We start from the raw sequence: 16,540 nt of genomic DNA, 5'->3' as shown, positions 1-16,540 counted from the left end.
GTGTCCCCCAGCACCCCCAGGACACTCTGCTGCCTCAGGGACAGCTCCATGTCCCCCAGCACCCCCAGGACACTCTGCTGCCTCAGGGACAGCTCCGTGTCCCCCAGGTCCTTCTTTCCCACAGAGCTGCTCTAGCAGGTCCCCACTGTGCTGGTTCCTGAGACTGTTCCTCTGCAACCATAGATGAACAATTTAGACAATCCTGGGCCCATGAGTACTGAACCCTTGTAACACCACCAGTGACAGGTGTGTAGGTAATTTAAGGTTCAGCTCTGGAAAGATTTGTGGGATTTCATACTCGTAAAGTCACTTATTGTGCATGATCCTTAACAGGAATGGCCTTGTAGGTACCCTCTTGCTTTCAGGTCCCAAAGTTCTTGCAGATGTGGGTGTTGTCTTGAGCATTACAGGCCATGAGTTTCTGATTTTGTCTTTAGTTTTGTTTATCAGTGGATAGAGGGCTGATGAAAGAAAAATATCTGGGAATGCCTGTGTCTAGAGACATAAATCCATACATTGCTGAAGGTTTCCTTGAATAGTTCTGTGTAAATGGGAAAAATATTAACCAAGCCAAACACAGCCTAAAATGGGCTTACATAAATATTACACAGAAAATATTACTCAGACTGGGGGATGAAAGACTGTGGGAGCCTTTACACCTCAATATGCTGTTCTGACATTCCTGAGCCTTATTAAGCTGGAGAGTAGGAGGGGGATTTCAGGACAACAGGGATGAGTATGAAAAATGTGGAAGAGTGTCCCTTTGTTTAAAAAGCACAGTGTAATTACGTTGTGCAAGTTCATGTCTGTCCTATTTAAAAATGCCTTCTGAGCTGTGGGAACACCCAGAGTGTAAACGAGGGATTGTGTTTGGGAATATCCATGCTCTGGTTGAGCCTAGGTTGTGGCTGAAACCACAACATTGTGTTTATGGTCCAGGAGCAGCTCCATGTTGGCACAGATAAATCCCAAATCCTTTCCTGTCCTGTGTGGGTTTTGCATTTGATGTTGCTTACTGTCTGTTTGTAACTGCAGGAATGTGGATCTGATTGAACCCTACATCCTGTGCTGACCTAAATTCCCCTGAGGGTTGAGGTTTGAAATACACATCTTTCCAGAATGGAAAGGCTGTTCCCAGTTTCTCCCTGTGTGTGCCGAGAAGGACAACATGCAGCCCCCCACCACTGTCCCTGCATTCCCATCTCCCCAAACCCCACAGCTGCAGAGCTTCTGTGGTTTCTTGCCAGATGATTCCATCCCTTCCACTCATTTGGCTGTGATGGAAGCAGATTCTGGAGCATTCTCTGGTCCACGCTCCCAGCAGTGCTGGGGGAGTGGGAGCTTGGCCAGAACAGAGTGAGGAGCAGTTGGATGTGGGAAGGGACACGCATGTACACTGCCAGCTGAGCACTTGGCTGATCTGGAGCTGCTGAGGACAGATCTATGAGTTTTGCCTCTCCCTGGGTTTCTCTTCATCTTCCTGATGAATAAGAGCATTTGAGAGGAAAGGGCTGGCACCATGGTTTCTGCTTCTAGAAAGAAGTGAGGATTAAGAGAGCTAAAGCTGTTGCAGTCAGAATTAGCCAGAGAAAAGGTATCTTTTACATTTCTCCTCATGTCAAACCAGTGGGGTGCTCCTTGTTGGAGGACCCATTTCTTTTGTGCTTTAAGACATCTTCCAAAAGGAATATCATAGGGAGAAACAAGGCACTGCCCCTGTGCTACATTCCAGGGATGAGTGTGTTCATCTGGAGAAGAGAAGGCTCCACAGACAACTCAGAGCCCCTTCCAGTGCCTAAAGAGGCTCCCAGAGAGCTGGAGAGAGACTTGGAACAAGGGATGGAGGGACAGAACACAGGGAATGGCTTTCCAGTGCCAGAGGGCAGGGTCAGATGGGATATTAGGAAGGAATTGTTCCCTGGGAGGGTGGGCAGGCCCTGGCATAGGGTGCTTTGGCTGCCCCTGAAGTGTCCGAGGCCAGGTTGGGGTGGGAGTGGGTTGTCTTTAAGGTCCCTTCCAACCCACAGCATTGTGGAGCTCTACAAACCAGTTCAAATCATCACTTCTTGGAATTCTCAGCTCCTGGCCAGGCTGTTACACTCTACATCTTGCAGCAGAGAATCCCTGTCATCTGTTGGGTGGGTTATGAACCTCCCACACATCAAGTTTTCAAAAATCTGGAAAGTTCAGTGCCTTACTGAATTCCATTTTCTGCTCTGATTTAACAGAATGCTGCACTGGACTTTGAGGTTCCACCTTGAGCAGCTTGAAATCCCTAAAACCAAGTATTTTCCAAGGCACTGTAGAATTTTGAACAACCTGCCCTTAGGAAAAGATCTCTAAATCTTTTTAAAACTACTTTGGAGGTTTAATTTTATCATAAGCAGTAAATTCTTTAAATACACTTCAGATGCAGTTGTGAGTTTGTGTGACAAAGAGCACAGAAGAGAAAAAGGAACTCGGATTTTCATTTAGGAATTCAATCGCTGCTCCTGTGTGCAGCCAAGCAAGTTCTACCAGCTGGGTGAGAGCAGCATTTCCATGCAATAGAAACAGAGGCAGACATAAATATATATGAAATGTATTCAGAAAACATGAAATAATGCTAAAACAAATCTTACTTTGACTCAAGCTTACTTCCCATTGCCAAGAAAAACATGACTGGGTTGATTTTCCAAAAAATTGTTGGCAGTAAATCAGATTTTCATGGCTCCAATTTGACAAGCAAACTTTTAATAGAAATGCCAGGGTAGTACCCTTTACATAGTTGTAGTATTTGATGGAGATTTTTTGGAAGATGGTTGTTTTCCAAGAGATTCTAGGAACAAAACCTGTACCTTTTTTAAGCAGTAAATGAGTGTATATTTGTAACTCAAACCTGGAGCAAATGAGTTGTATTCGTTCTAGAGGATACAGTTGCATTTGTATTTTTTCTGCTGAAAACTTTTAACACACTTTTCAGGCAAAATCAAACCCTGTTTTTTTGCTGCAGATAAGGATAAAAAATGTTGAAAGCAAAGGAGTTCTGCTGTCCCCACCCCAGCCAATTTTGGTTCATAATTGTGCCTTGCAAGCATCAAAAAAAGGGAGTGATTTGTCTTTGCAGAAAGCAGATTCTGGAATATTTCAAGGCCTGATCAGTATTCTTTAATTTCTTGAGTTAGGGATAAAAATTTCTAACACTCTGCATCAAAATGCCAGATCAGCCACTGAGAGAAGCATAGAGATGGAGTATATATATAGGGGCTGATATAGAAAAATGTACACACTGTAAGCATCATTACAGGTAATACTGGCTTAATTAAAATAAAGAGGGTAATTTTCAAAGCTGCAGGAGAGATTTAGGAGTCTTGCTTCATGAGAAATGTGAATTTGCTTTCCTTAGCTGAGATAATACTGGTTTTCATGCTGGTTTTTAACATTTCTGAGTGCTTAGATGAGTTGCTTCTTTGGGTGGAGAAGAGGCTGAGTGAAAATCTCATGCTGGGGAGAAAAAGGTAAACTTCAGGTAGAAACAAATAGAGCAGGGCTAAGAAATTAATGAAGGTGATGTTTTTTGTAAATTCCCAACTAATGGTACCTGTGGAGGTCAGGAGGGTTCAGGTAGGGGCAGACTGGGAGGGAGCTTCAAGAGCCTCTTTGGAGAAGTGTAACCACCAAAACCCTGGAGCCCTGACTTTAAACTTAAACCTTATTCCCACCTCTCACCCCCCGCCCCCCCCAATCCAGTTCCTAACCCCACTATTTTAATCATAGAATCATGGAATGGTTGAGGTTAGAAGGGACATCAAAGCTCATCCAGTTCCATGGGCAGGGACACCTCCACTGTCCCAGGTTGCTTCAAGCCCTGTCCAACCTGCCCTTGGACACTTCCAGGGATCCAGGGGCAGCCACAGCTGCTTTGGGCACCCTGTGCCAGGGCCTGCCCACCCTGCCAGGGAACAATTCCTTCCCAATATCCCATCTATCCCTGCCCTCTGGCACTGGGAAGCCATTCCCTGTGTCCTGTCCCTCCATCCCTTGGAAACAGTCTGTCTCCATCATGTAATGCTTGATTTACTGAAAATTCATCTGGGAAAGTTTTCTGGGTCCCAGCACTAATAAAAGAGAATTTTTGCATTTCCTGATGAACACTTCCAGATCTCTCAACCTTTCCGTCCCTTTTAATCATCTCCATGGTCCTTAAGAAGGGGAAGGCTACCCTCAAAAATGAGGATCCTAGGAATGCACCAAAATAATGTTTCAGATTTAATGATGGGATTTGTTTTTTCAGGCAGTCACCAACTGTAGAAATTAAGTTGCTCTTTAATTTCAGCCTGGAACATGCAGATAATAAGGAAAATATTGCACAATGATTCTAATGCCATTGGTGCTTATTCATGATTATTGAATTTTGGGTCAATTTTGTGTGGTTTTGCACACATGAATGAGGAAACTAATGTAGATTTGGTGTCCAGTGGACATCAAATGCTCTGCTCCCACTAAAAGGGATGTGAGGGTCCAAGGGAGTGACTGATCCTTCCCAGGGAGAGTGTAAAATCCAAAGTGAACCCTAAAATTATAGACAGTGTGTATGAAATGCGTCCAGCCACTCTTGCTTTCACCTGCTCCTCTCACACCAAAGCCCAGGCTGATGGAATAGCCACAGCCCTTGGTTCTATCATCACCATCCAGGGAAACTCAGAATTGAGGACTCTGGCTCTATTTACAACATTAAATACAAGCCAGTTCCCATCCCAATAGCCTGATTTTTTTCCCTGCAAAACAATCTCTAGAACTCCAAGCCCTTGCTGATTAGAGGAGAAGCGTTCTGTAGTGTGTGAACAACACACAGCATGATGCATCTTCATTACCAAAATTCACAATGACGATCATTTATCATAAAAGCTGCTGACAATGGGCATTAATCTTTGAGTAAAGCAAGGAGGAAACTCTGTTCTTATGGCAGTGGAATTCATTTAGTCCCTCTCATCTCTGCCTGAGGGACTGAGAATTCTCTGGGCAAAGCAATTGCAGGCTTAGCAGTGTGGATTTTAGGAGGTGGAATGTGGAAGTCTTTTGCTCAGATGTGGAATCCAGAGGTGACCGTGCTGTTGCCAGAGCGTGCCTGTGTTCCACATAGCCCAGAGCAACTTCCCTCCCAACCTAAATTTTGGAAGGAACCTTAAAGATCTCCCATCCCACCCCCTGCCACGGGCAGGGACACCTTCCACTATCTTAGGCTGCTCCAAGCCCCATCCAGCCTGGCCTTGGACACTGCCAGGGATCCAGGGGCAGCCACAGCTTCTCTGGGCACCCTGTGCCAGGGCCTTCCCTGCCAGGGAAGGATTCCTTCCCAATATCCGATCTATCCCTGCCCTCTGCCAGTGGGAAGCCATTCCCTGTGTCCTGTTCCTCCATCCCTTGTCTTAAGTCCCTCTCCAGGTCTCCTGGAACCCCTTTAGGCACTGAAATTGACTTGGAGGTCCCTCTGGACCCTTCTTTTCTTCAGCTCTGTTTAAAGCAGAGAATAGGAATTCTTTCTGGTGGAAATTTCAGCAAAATATTTCTATGCTGGAAACATTTATTTTTCTTTTTTAAAACATATAAGAACTGATTGATATCTTCAGAAATACAAATAAATGTCTGCTGTAATGAATTGCGTGTTGTCTGTGCTTTATTTTTGTCTGGTTGCAGTTTTTCTTTATTTTTGTATATATGTGTATATATCTATATATATAGATATAGATATAGATCTAAGAGATAAATGATTTGGTCAAGCAGACCTGGGAAGAGCGATGCACTCCCACACACATCTGGTGTCTTGTTAATGAGGCTTTACCCATTCTCACTCAGTTAAATTCTGAAGGCTATGAAAATACCATGTTGTTTCCCGTTATGGAATATTTTGTTGGAAGTCAACACAACATGGACATATTTCCCCAAATTTCCATCAACCTTCAACGCTAGGAGTTACATCCTAAATCTCACTGCCCAGTGTGGTATGGATTTATTCCACCTGAGAACAAGGCAGCAGTCTGGATTATTGCAAAGCAAACTACGTGTGCCTAAAATTCCTGGTTTCTGCTTGGAGAAAGCAAGGCAAGCTGGCTAATTCCAATGGAATGTGGATTCTGTGCTGACCAGCCTGGAGAGGAGAAGGCTTAAGGAAGAACTTAGAGCCCCTTCCAGTGCCTAAAGGGGCTCCCAGAGAGCTGGAGAGGGACTTGGGACAAGGGATGGAGGGTCAGGACACATGGAATGGCTTCTCACTGCCAGAGGGCAGGGTCAGATGGGATACTGGGGAGGAATTGGATGTGTTTATAAGGACCTTATAAAACTGAAAATCAAATTGCTCAGGTGCTGGGGTCATTTCACCCAAAAGTGAAAGGTGAAATGACCCCAGCACCTGAGCAATTTGATTTTCAACCCCCCCAATAACAAGTTTCAAGGTGCCTCCCACTCCTGGGTCTCTCCCTCCCCGTTTAGAGCCCTGAAGTTGCTGCCCTGTGTTTTCTTTTTGTGCTGGGAGAAAGGTGAAACCTCCAACCCAGTCCATGCCTGGAGGCCCTAATGCCACCTGAATTTTTCTGAATTCCTCCATGGCACAGTCTCAGTTGGATAAACACCGGAGAATCCAAAATACCCCTGCACCCCTCAGTTGTGTTCTCCGTGCTTGGGATAACTCACAGGCACATGGCATAAAACAGCTGGAAAAAGCCAGTTAGAGATTTTCCTGTTCAATATTTCATCTTCGGGAAGGGTGGAGAATATATTTGAGTCGAAACAAATTACAGATAAGTGCCTGATGTGTTTTAGGGTGGGTATTTTAGAAGGATAAAACTTGTTATGAATTTCTCCCTGGTTTCCAAGTTGACAGCCTTCATGAAAATATGTAAACTACTTTAATGAAAACCTCAGGCGTTGTTTTCTTGTTATTTTTCTTATTTGAAGCTGCCTTTATCAGGAATAAAACAGCAGATATTGAAAGCTGTGTGTTCTGCTCTTCTCTGTTTGTTTGGGAAGTGAAAACTATTTAAATAAAGGGTAGTTTAAATTTAAAAGACTATTTAAATAAAAGATTAGTTGCTCTTCTTAATCAGTAATTAAGATATGAACAATATCATTAATATTCTATTTTACATTTTCCAGGTGATCAACATATAATCTGCACACCTATGGCTGAGAAGTGCAGTTAAGGTACTGTGATAATTCCTTTTTAATATGAATATGTTTTTGCTGCAAATCATTCCCAAAATTCTCTCTTGAATAATTTGAAATAGCCTGTATTCCTCGAGGCTGAGTTCACTTCTGGGTGGTTTTCATTTGCCACTTTATCCACTGCACTTCTGAAAATGATATTTATTTTTTTTCCTTGTACTTCTTAACTTTTGGGTTACTGATGTTAAATTCAGGAATGTTTTAGGATGTCTGTACAGACATACAATGAGAACCATTCTCCCATGATGAAGGTCATGTCTTTGAAATTACTAACTCAAAAAATGTGTTGGGGAAAGGATGGAAAATGTGTCCCATTGGAATGCTGGCTGCTGCACACTCTGTGGCACTGAGAATTTATTGATTGGAATCACAAGATGGAAATCACCTCAACAGCTCTGCTGGACCACAGGGAAAAGAGGTTTGGTTTTGTTGGGAATGCACATCGCATGACCAGGGTTATCCCCCTTCAAGTCGTGTTTGCATTCTGGCTGGGATTTTGAATGCAGAATGGAAAGAGGGGAGGAGTAGGAGGAGGAAATGTGGCAAGTTCTTTTTTCTGGGTACTGAACTCGGATGCCAACATAAACTGCAATGCAAAGAAAGTCTTTTCTTTCCTGGGAAAAATTTAGATAAAGATTCAAAACTTGATGAGCAACATGAAACAGTTGTTCTCAGATGGCAGGAGCTAATTCTTGCCAAAAAATTGTCAGGCAAAAAAGACAGGATTTCCATTCCCCTTTTACATCCACATCAGTTTCATGCTGCTGTCAAGAGAAGAAGCTGGAAAATCATCCTGCAATTCCAATTCTCCTTTTAGGTGGGATATTTTGTTGCTGAGTCTGTGTGATTTATTTGACTAAAGCCTAGCAAAGCTTTTGGCTTTGTTAGTGACTTCCTTTGGAGAAAGAAAATCTATCACTTTTCCAATTGTTATATCTGGTCCCTAGCAAAAATTTTAATGTTTATTTCCATCTGGGAATATAATGCATTCTGATGTGACTGGGCAAAAGGAGATCCTGGAAAGTCCATGCAGATCAGCTGATTTCTTAGGTCAGGTTTGGAACAAAGAGTAATCCAGAAGGTCCTGAGTGAAAAGTGGGATAAAAGGGAAAATTCTGCACAGCAGGTGATTTTATCAGAGTACCAGGCTGGTTCTTGTTGCTGAGCCAGTGAACATCTCACACTACAGAGATGCAGGGGGCTTAAGCTCTCTGTATTTATAGGCAGCATTTATTCAGTGCAGTTCCCAGAGGAAATTATTATTGAAAGTGGAGATGGCACAGATTAATACAGGAATTATAAGGAACTGGCTAAGGCAGATAAGGAGCTTGGAAAAGAGGAGACTGGGACAGGATGAGGTGAGCTCCAGGTGCAGGGGAGGAACCAGAAGCATCCCTGAGGGCGGGCCCCGTGAAGAGCCCTCCCTAATACTTCTTTAGTGGCCTTGGCACAAGGTCTTTGATGCAGTATTGCTATTCAAAACATTCGCTCACGGTGAGAGTCTTCTCCAGGGTCAAGCTGTTCCGGTATAAACAATTTATTGTAAGGGCAAAGAGAGGGAGAGACCCGTGTCTGCCACCAGTCTCGGCATCCACGGGTCAGGGGGAGAGGAGAGAGAGACGGGGAGAACAGGACAGAAGAAGTTAAAGATGGGGAGGGATGGAACAAGAGCAACAGAGGGAGAGCAGGGAAAAACTAGGGAGGCTTAGGAGAGAGGGGAAGGACAAGAGAGGAGTAAGAGAGGGAAAGAGGGAAAAACACGACAGAGTGGGGAAAACTAAGAGGGTAAGGGAGGGAGAAACTAGGAGTGGGGTAGGAGCAGGGAGAGGGGTAGGGAAAGGCTAAGAGGTGGGGAAAGGCTAGGAGCTGAGAGAGGGGTAAGAGCAGGGAAGGGCTAAAAGAGGGGTAGGAGCTAAGAGCTGAGAGAGCGAAGTTCTTGTTACAATACAATATATCTTTTTCTATAGTGAATATTCTAATTCCCAGTAACCAATCACTACGAGATACACCCACTAAAGAATTTACATACAGCCTATGAGAATCCCCATATTAACATACAGTGATGCATTTTAAACTCTAAAAGCTTTACAAATTCTTCCCTTGCTTCTTGACCTTTGGACTTTGTATCAGCAGAAGGACATTGTTTTATCAACAGGGATTCTCCTTTAGCTGGCTAGGCTATTGTTCTTTGGTTATATAGTACCTAGTACTCAGCATCATGACTCAAAGCAGGCTTTCATTTCTACTTCGATTCTAGGCTTCATATTTTCAGAATCTTCTGCCAAACAGTCACATTCATAAGGTTTCCCTATTTCACCCTCCCCAACAATGCAGGTTTTGAAACTCCTGTAATGCTACAAAGGACACAAGAACTACACAAAAAATTTTGTTGACTTTCTGGATTAGTAGAACCAATACAGCATAAAATTTAATAATAATAAGCCACTGTGTTAGGGACTAAGAGCAGGGGGGTGCTGTAAACAAAACAAGAGTTTCAGCATATGGAAGTTCAACTTTTTTTTTAGGGGAAGTATTTGGTTGTAGCACGTAGCTGAAGCTTTGACAACTCCAGAATTTGCCAGGACACCTGTTCCTCCAAGAGCTGTGATTTACTCAAAATAGTTCAGAGCCTAGGTATGTTATAAAGTCAGAATAAATAAAATCTTAGATCTAAAATATTAAGTTCTGAACCTGATTCCATCAAGTCTATGAATCGGTGCAGGTGTGAAACCAACCTTGCCTGGGAAGTAGGAGGAAGGTGCCAGACTAGCAAGAAGTGGGTTATTGTAGCAGCCTTGGAACTGATTTTCGTGCAACCAGCCCATCTGCCTCCTCCCCTTCAGAAATCCCCAAACAAACCAAAAAATGGAACCAAGCCAGAGTGGATCTTGGGCTCTAAGTGAGCAGTCCTGTTCCTCCAGGTAGGAAACCTCCATGAGGGTGTAGAGGAACAGCAGCAGGTCAGCCACTGGGATAGAGCTGGAGGCAGAGCCCTCCCAAGGGGAGCTCCAGAGGGAGCTCTTCTAGTTCCATGCCCTTACCATAGGCAGGGACACCTTTCACACTCCCAGGCTGCTCCAAGCACTTTCCAACCTAGCCTTGGATACTTCCAGGGATGGGAAATCTTAGCACAATCCCACCTGCATCCCCAGACTGATACCAAGATGATAGTTAAAAGGAGCAAATGATCCCCAAAATGGGTTCTCATCAAAGAAACAGGAGTAGATCATCATGAATCCCTCTGAGGATTTGGGATTAAAGACAAAAGGATGAGAAAGAAAAGGAATGCTCTACAAATCAGTGAAAAAATTGGTCAGAAAATAGGAAACAGAAGGTTGGAGTAACTGAGCAGTTTCCTGAGTGAGAGGACTACAGTAGCACAGTCTCCAAGGAATCTGCACAAACCTGTGATACTCAACTGATAAATGAGCTGCAAAGACACAGAATGTGTTGCTGGTGCTTCCTTCAGAGCACTGAAGCTGAGTGCTGACTGTGGGAAACTGCAGCAGGATTGAGTCAGAATTAACTGCTGGGCAAGGCAGTGGCAGGTGAAATCCTCCAGAGCTGGATGCAAAGAGAAGAAGACAAAAATTCCACCCACAGGTGATGAGTCCTGAGCTGGGCATTGCTACTCACCAGCCAAGAGCTGTAAAATACAAAATATGTCTTTCCCAGAATCATCATCAAGGAATCATCCCAGAATGGCCTGGGTTGGAAAGGACTTCAAAGCCCCCTCTCATGGGCTGAGACAACTTCCACTATCCCAGGTTGCTCCAAGCCCTCTTCAGTCTGGCCTGGAACCCTTCCAGGGATTATGGGGCAGAGATAGCTCTGGGCAACCTGTTCCATGTTAGCTTTAATTCTGGAAGTTTCATAGCAGGGCCTGAAAAATAGAAATCCTTTTTGTTAAGGAAGTGAGTGAGCTGCAAGTCTTTGGGGTCAGTTGGAAGCTAAGGGAAATTGTCCCATGGGATTAATATTTCTGTTCTTCCTCAGAGGCTGCTCCTGTCAGGGAGGGATTTCTGAGTTTGATGGACTCCCCTGTGGAGGAGCTGTTTGTAGCTTGTCTTGGGGCTTTAAATGGAAGGAGCAAGAAACCACTGTCAATGGAGCTCCTAAAAAATCCCACACTGCTGGAAGGGGTTTCAGACTGTGACTGGTGAATAGGCAAGTTTGTCCAGTTGTCCAAGGCTCACTCATGTGTTTGTGGTTGGGTTGGTTGTCACCAGATGAAGGTCTATTTAAACTAGGAGAGTGGAGAGAAGGATGAGGCATGACCTGGTGTTCCTTCCTCCCTCCTCTCTGGGACAGAACTGATTTGGATCCAATTCCTTTCATAGCAAAATAGAGATGCTCAGCTTTTAACAATACATTGAGGGTTCAAATAGGGAATAGAAGGGAATAGAAGCTGATGATCCAGCTGGAAAGTCTGGTGGGCTAAAGCATGTCCTCAGTGTGTTTAAACTGGAAACTGGGAGAAAATCTGTTAACCAGGGAGATGAGCGGAATTCTGAAGAGCTTTCCAAACACAGCTGGGATGCAAACAAACATTTTTCAAGTAGGATTTTAGGGAAGGGATGAGATTTCTGAGTGCAGGCTCACCTGCAGTTCTCAGGAACATCTCCCAGGAGTGAGAGCTGGGCCCCCAGTTTGTGTGTGCCCCCAGGCTTTGGAGAAAAAACCTGAGGGATCTGTCATTTGTATTTGCTCATATCCAGCAATGCCACTGTTGATTATTCCTCTGCCCTGGGACTCCACAAGTTGCCTCAGGAGTCCAGGAAGACCTTTTTGATTTGAGGATTCCTTGATTTCTGGCATGTTTCCCTTCTTCTGTAACTGGATGGGTCTGGTAAGGTGTTAGGGATGTTTTCATGGGATGTATTCAGTGTCAGGCATACCCTCCCCTCACCTGCTCCACTTTTCCCCTCATATTCTATAATTTTGGAGTCTTTTCAGCCCATCTCCTAAGAATCATAATGTGTTAAAGGCTGTACTAGCAGTGGGAGCTTGAGAACAAATGACTCACACTTATCCACAGCCAGCTGAGACCTTCCTGCTGCTACATGGACATCCCCATGTGGATGAATCCATCTCTCAAGAGCTAGATGGTGACACTAGGATGCAGCAGGATGGGTTTTTGTTCAGGTTAGAGGTTAGATCTGTTAGGATCTAAAATATTTGGAGCTATACACGGTACAGATGCTGTGAGTCTCCAAGTCCATTCTAAAGTGCCATTTTAAAGCACCTTAATTATAGAAATAATCTGATAGAGACCTCTGACTCTTGTAAAATAGTTGGATGAAGGAATAAAAGAGGCAGATTAAAAGAATGGAATGAACAGCAGACCCTTAGTCATGTAAGCCAACACATTTTCATCAACTTGGTTTTAATAATTTGATAAATTAAGCAGTGGAAAATATTTCCCTACACTGAGATGTCTCATTGCAAGCCCAGCATTGACATTTTTGTTGGGAATCAAAAACTCATCAGGAGTTGAAGCTAATTTTTTCTTGTTGTTGTTGTTTTACAATGAAAGGAAGCTGTAATGTTGTGGGGATTTGAAAAACAAACAGAAAACTGTATGTATGTAATAAGATGGAAAATGGTGTCACTGTTATATCTACCAGGGCCCATTAGAGACAGATGTTCCCAGGAAGAGATATCCATTAGAACAATAGAAAGGGGGAGATTTTTAAAGGGAGACAGAACCTACAGATGGAAACTTTAAATAAATAAATAAAAATCAACTTGTAAGTAGCCATTATAAATAATATAGGGGATGTGTAACGTGTTCTGGATTGCTCAGAGCAGACAGACAGACAGACCCTGCATTCCCAGTGTATTGGAAAGAATGGAGCAACCTGCAGTTGGAACAGCTGTGAGGGAGTCAGAGCCTCTGGGACAAAAGGAATGTCAGGACTCCAGGAAACAGCAAAGACATTGCAGAACTGGTTGTTTGAACAGTGATTTTTCTCTCCCTGGTACTGTTCAAGAGTTAGTTTGGGGATGGCCCATCCCACAGGAGTTCCTTGGCCTATTTTGAAGACAAATAAAGGTGAAAGGAGAGGATTTAGAAGGACATTGCGTGTTTGAGTGTATGCAGTGATAAAAGGTGGGTAAAAAGTGTCCTCCCACGTGGTCCAAGCTTTTAATTTGTTTCTTAACAGAGAAGTTTTTTTGGCAGAGTAGCATGAACAAAGACAGAGTCTCTAGAGAGTGGCCCCCACAGTGTCCCTCATGCCCAGGTGACCTCAGTGGCAGCAGAGAGCAAGTGCTTTGCTAAGCCACACATCAAAAGTGTTCAGGGATTGCTGATTTTAAGAAACCAGCCGCAAGACTCAGAACAATTTTAATGTCCAAACAGCAATGAAGACAGTGTTCCCTTGGAAATACCCCCCCACACTGAAAGGGAGATTGTGCTGGTTGGGAAACAGAGGACAGCTGTGAGAAGGAAGTGGTGAAGCTTTGTGTGTCCCTGTTGATTGCTGTCCTGGTCTGAGGAGAGAAATAATTTAGCTTTGAACACAGAGAACCAGAAGCTTTGCATGAGGACAGATAAAATCATGATTTTCCCAGCAAATGCGGCAACCCCTCTTTTGAATGGGAATGCAACTTCTTCATCTTTGTGTGGCTTTTACTTCTCTCAAAAAAAACAAAAAAACAAAAAAACAAAAAAAAACCAAACAAAAAAAAACCCCTAATTTTGTTGTTTGTAGAGGTGTCCATTCTTTATTTCAGCCCAAGTGCATGCCTGTTGCCACCATGAGCTGTAAATCCAGTCCTGTAGCCCCTTCCACACGAAATCCGTGGGAAATCGAGAGCACTCTCAGCAGCTGTGCTGGAGGCACTGAGCTGAGGGTGCAGTGACACAGCTCAAGGACAGGGCCATCCAGAGGGGCCTGGACAAGCTCAGGAAGAGGCCCATGGGAATCTCAAAAGGTTTAACAAGGCCAAGTGCTGGTGCTGACCCTGGGTCTGGACAAGCCCAGATAAGAGCATAGTCTGGGGGAATCCTTCCCTGGCAGGGTGGGCAGGCCCTGGCACAGGGTGCCCAGAGCAGCTGTGGCTGCCCCTGGATCCCTGGAAGTGTCCAAGGCCAGGTTGGACTTTGGGGCTTGGAGCAGCCTGGGATAGTGGAAGGTGTCCCTGCCCATGGCAGGGGTAGGACTGGATGGGCTTTAAGGTCTCAGGTCTCTTCCAGCCCAAACCCTGAGTGGTTCTGTGACAGCTTCCCTATTTTCCATTCCCTTAATGCCTCACTTGTTTTTTCACATCCCAGGTTTGCAGTTACACATTACCACAAAAATATCTGTTGTGTTCCAGCTCTCACACAACATGCATAAAATACTGTCATTAAAGGAACCAATTTAGAACCCCATGTTATTAAATAAAGCTTCCTGATAAACGTCCTGATAGGGGCTTGATGCAAGAGGGAAGTTGCTGGCAAAAGTGTGTCATAAACCAACGACTTCACATTAATTAACTGAGAAGGGAGAGGGCTTTGCTTTTCCTTATGCTAAAAACCAGTGTGAAGAAATTCCTTTAAACAATTTCAGCTCGTTAGTGAAACCTTGTTTCTGGTGAATTCACCTGGCTTGATAAAAAAATGGGTTCTATAAAATCTATGATGCATCAATGAAATTATTTGATTTAATAAAAGGCTGTGCCTTTTTGATCTCTGGTTTCTGGCAGTTTGGGTGATCTGGGAATCAGACATTTGCACTCTCTACTCAACTCCCTGACAGGAGGGGACAGCCAGGGGGGGTCGGGCTCTGCTGCCAGGGAACAGGGACAGGACAAGGGGAAACGGCCTCAAGCTGTGCCAGGGGAGGCTCAGCTTGGACAGCAGGAGGAATTTCTCCATGGCAAGGGAGCTCAGGCCTTGGCAGGGGCTGCCCAGGGAGGTTTGGAGTCCCCATGCCTGAAGGTGTTAAAAAAATGTGTGGATGTGACACTTGACAATATGGTTTGGTGGAGAACAGGGTGGTGGTGCTGGTTGATGGTTGGACTTGATGATCTTAAAGGTCTTTCCCAACTTTAGTGATTCCAAGATATTCTCTGACTTCCCTTGTGCTGCTGTGTAAGAAGATGGACCAGTGTGTTCAAGGAAGCTTAAGAGCAAAACTGTCCTTTGTTACAACAATAATGGCTTTATTATTCAGAAATTAGGATTATTTTGATAACTTTTGCTGCAGGATTTGCATTGCTGCTGTTCCTCTCCTCAAAGCAGTGGTTCTGGCACATTAAAAATGATGTTTTAGTGCAGTGCTGTTTTCTTATTTCATCTGTCTTCCCAGCTAACCCTAGAGCTTGATTTCTCCAGCCACAATTTTTCCTTATTTTCACCATCTTGTCTCAATTCTCTGGACTAAAACAATGCCGTAAGGAACAAAACATTTGGTTGCATTGTGTTGATTGTGTCAGTGGGAACCAGCCAGGCAGCAGGATTGTCTTTGCCATAATGTCACTTCATTATAAAATTAGTGGTTATTGGGGTTTCCAATAAGAGGAGTGAAACAGAGAAATAAAAGTTTGTCTTGTGGTTTAACTCTATCCCAGCCCAAACCAGGACAGGATGGTTTTTAAGGGTATTTAAAATTGGTGGGAAAGAGGTGCCAGTAAGAAACATTGCCATGTGGAAGTCAGAGTGGATTTGGCAGATTTGACTCCTGCAAGAGGAGTAGAATCCAAACCTGGGTTTGTGCCTGGACACTTCTTGGAAGACAATGCCCTTCCATTCCTGATTTTATTCTCAGGATATATTTCTGTCTGCATGTTAAAAAAATGAATCCCTTTGAGGATTCTTTTTTTTTTATTTAGGCTGGGGCTGGTCTTTTCTTGGTTAAAGCCTTCCATTATTATTTCTGTGGATAGAGTAAAAGCCTTCCCTGAGTTAAGAGTAGAATCTTTCCCCAGGAAAAATAAATAACATGCACACTGACCTTTCAGTCCCAAGGAGAGTGTCTGCTTAAGAACTTCACAACTCCTTGCCTCAGTGCAGGTTGACATTTGCAAGGTTGATAAGTTGGTTATTTGGATGTAAATCGACAGGGAAGGAAAACCACTTTCAATAGTTGTGATAAGAGTCCACTCTTTCTCGGTTTAATTTAAAATAATGGACAGTACATCACAGAAACTCACCATCACCACCTAATTTAAATAGTGGCTGCTGTTATGTATCAGTCTGGAGGTCTGAAAAGGAAAAGAGTTAAAATTTATTTGAATAAAGAGGAAGAAAATTCCTATCAGGGATTTGCTCACTATGCCTTAGAGCATCTTTGCAAGCAACTCTGTGTGGTAGTATTTTAGGGATGAGAAGAGCCGTGGAATATGAGTCATC

General features: G+C 43.8%; 1 protein-coding gene across 5 annotated transcripts in view; it reads left to right on the top strand.

Moving 5' to 3' along the window:
• PCDH15 (protocadherin related 15) overlaps positions 1-16,540 on the top strand; it is a 538,462-nt gene that overhangs the window by 151,702 nt on the left and 370,220 nt on the right. For all 5 annotated transcript variants that reach the window (XM_033515678.1, XM_033515674.1, XM_033515677.1 and 2 more), the window contains exon 3: positions 7,132-7,179. The gene's annotated coding sequence lies outside the window, so the exon portion shown is untranslated. The remainder of the gene's footprint in view (positions 1-7,131; positions 7,180-16,540) is intronic.

Source organism: Parus major, chromosome 6, assembly GCF_001522545.3.
Source record: "Parus major isolate Abel chromosome 6, Parus_major1.1, whole genome shotgun sequence".
Classification (NCBI taxonomy): Eukaryota; Metazoa; Chordata; class Aves; order Passeriformes; family Paridae; genus Parus; species Parus major.
The sequence above is the reverse complement of the archived record's forward strand: the minus strand, read 5'-3'. Positions and strand labels throughout refer to the sequence as shown.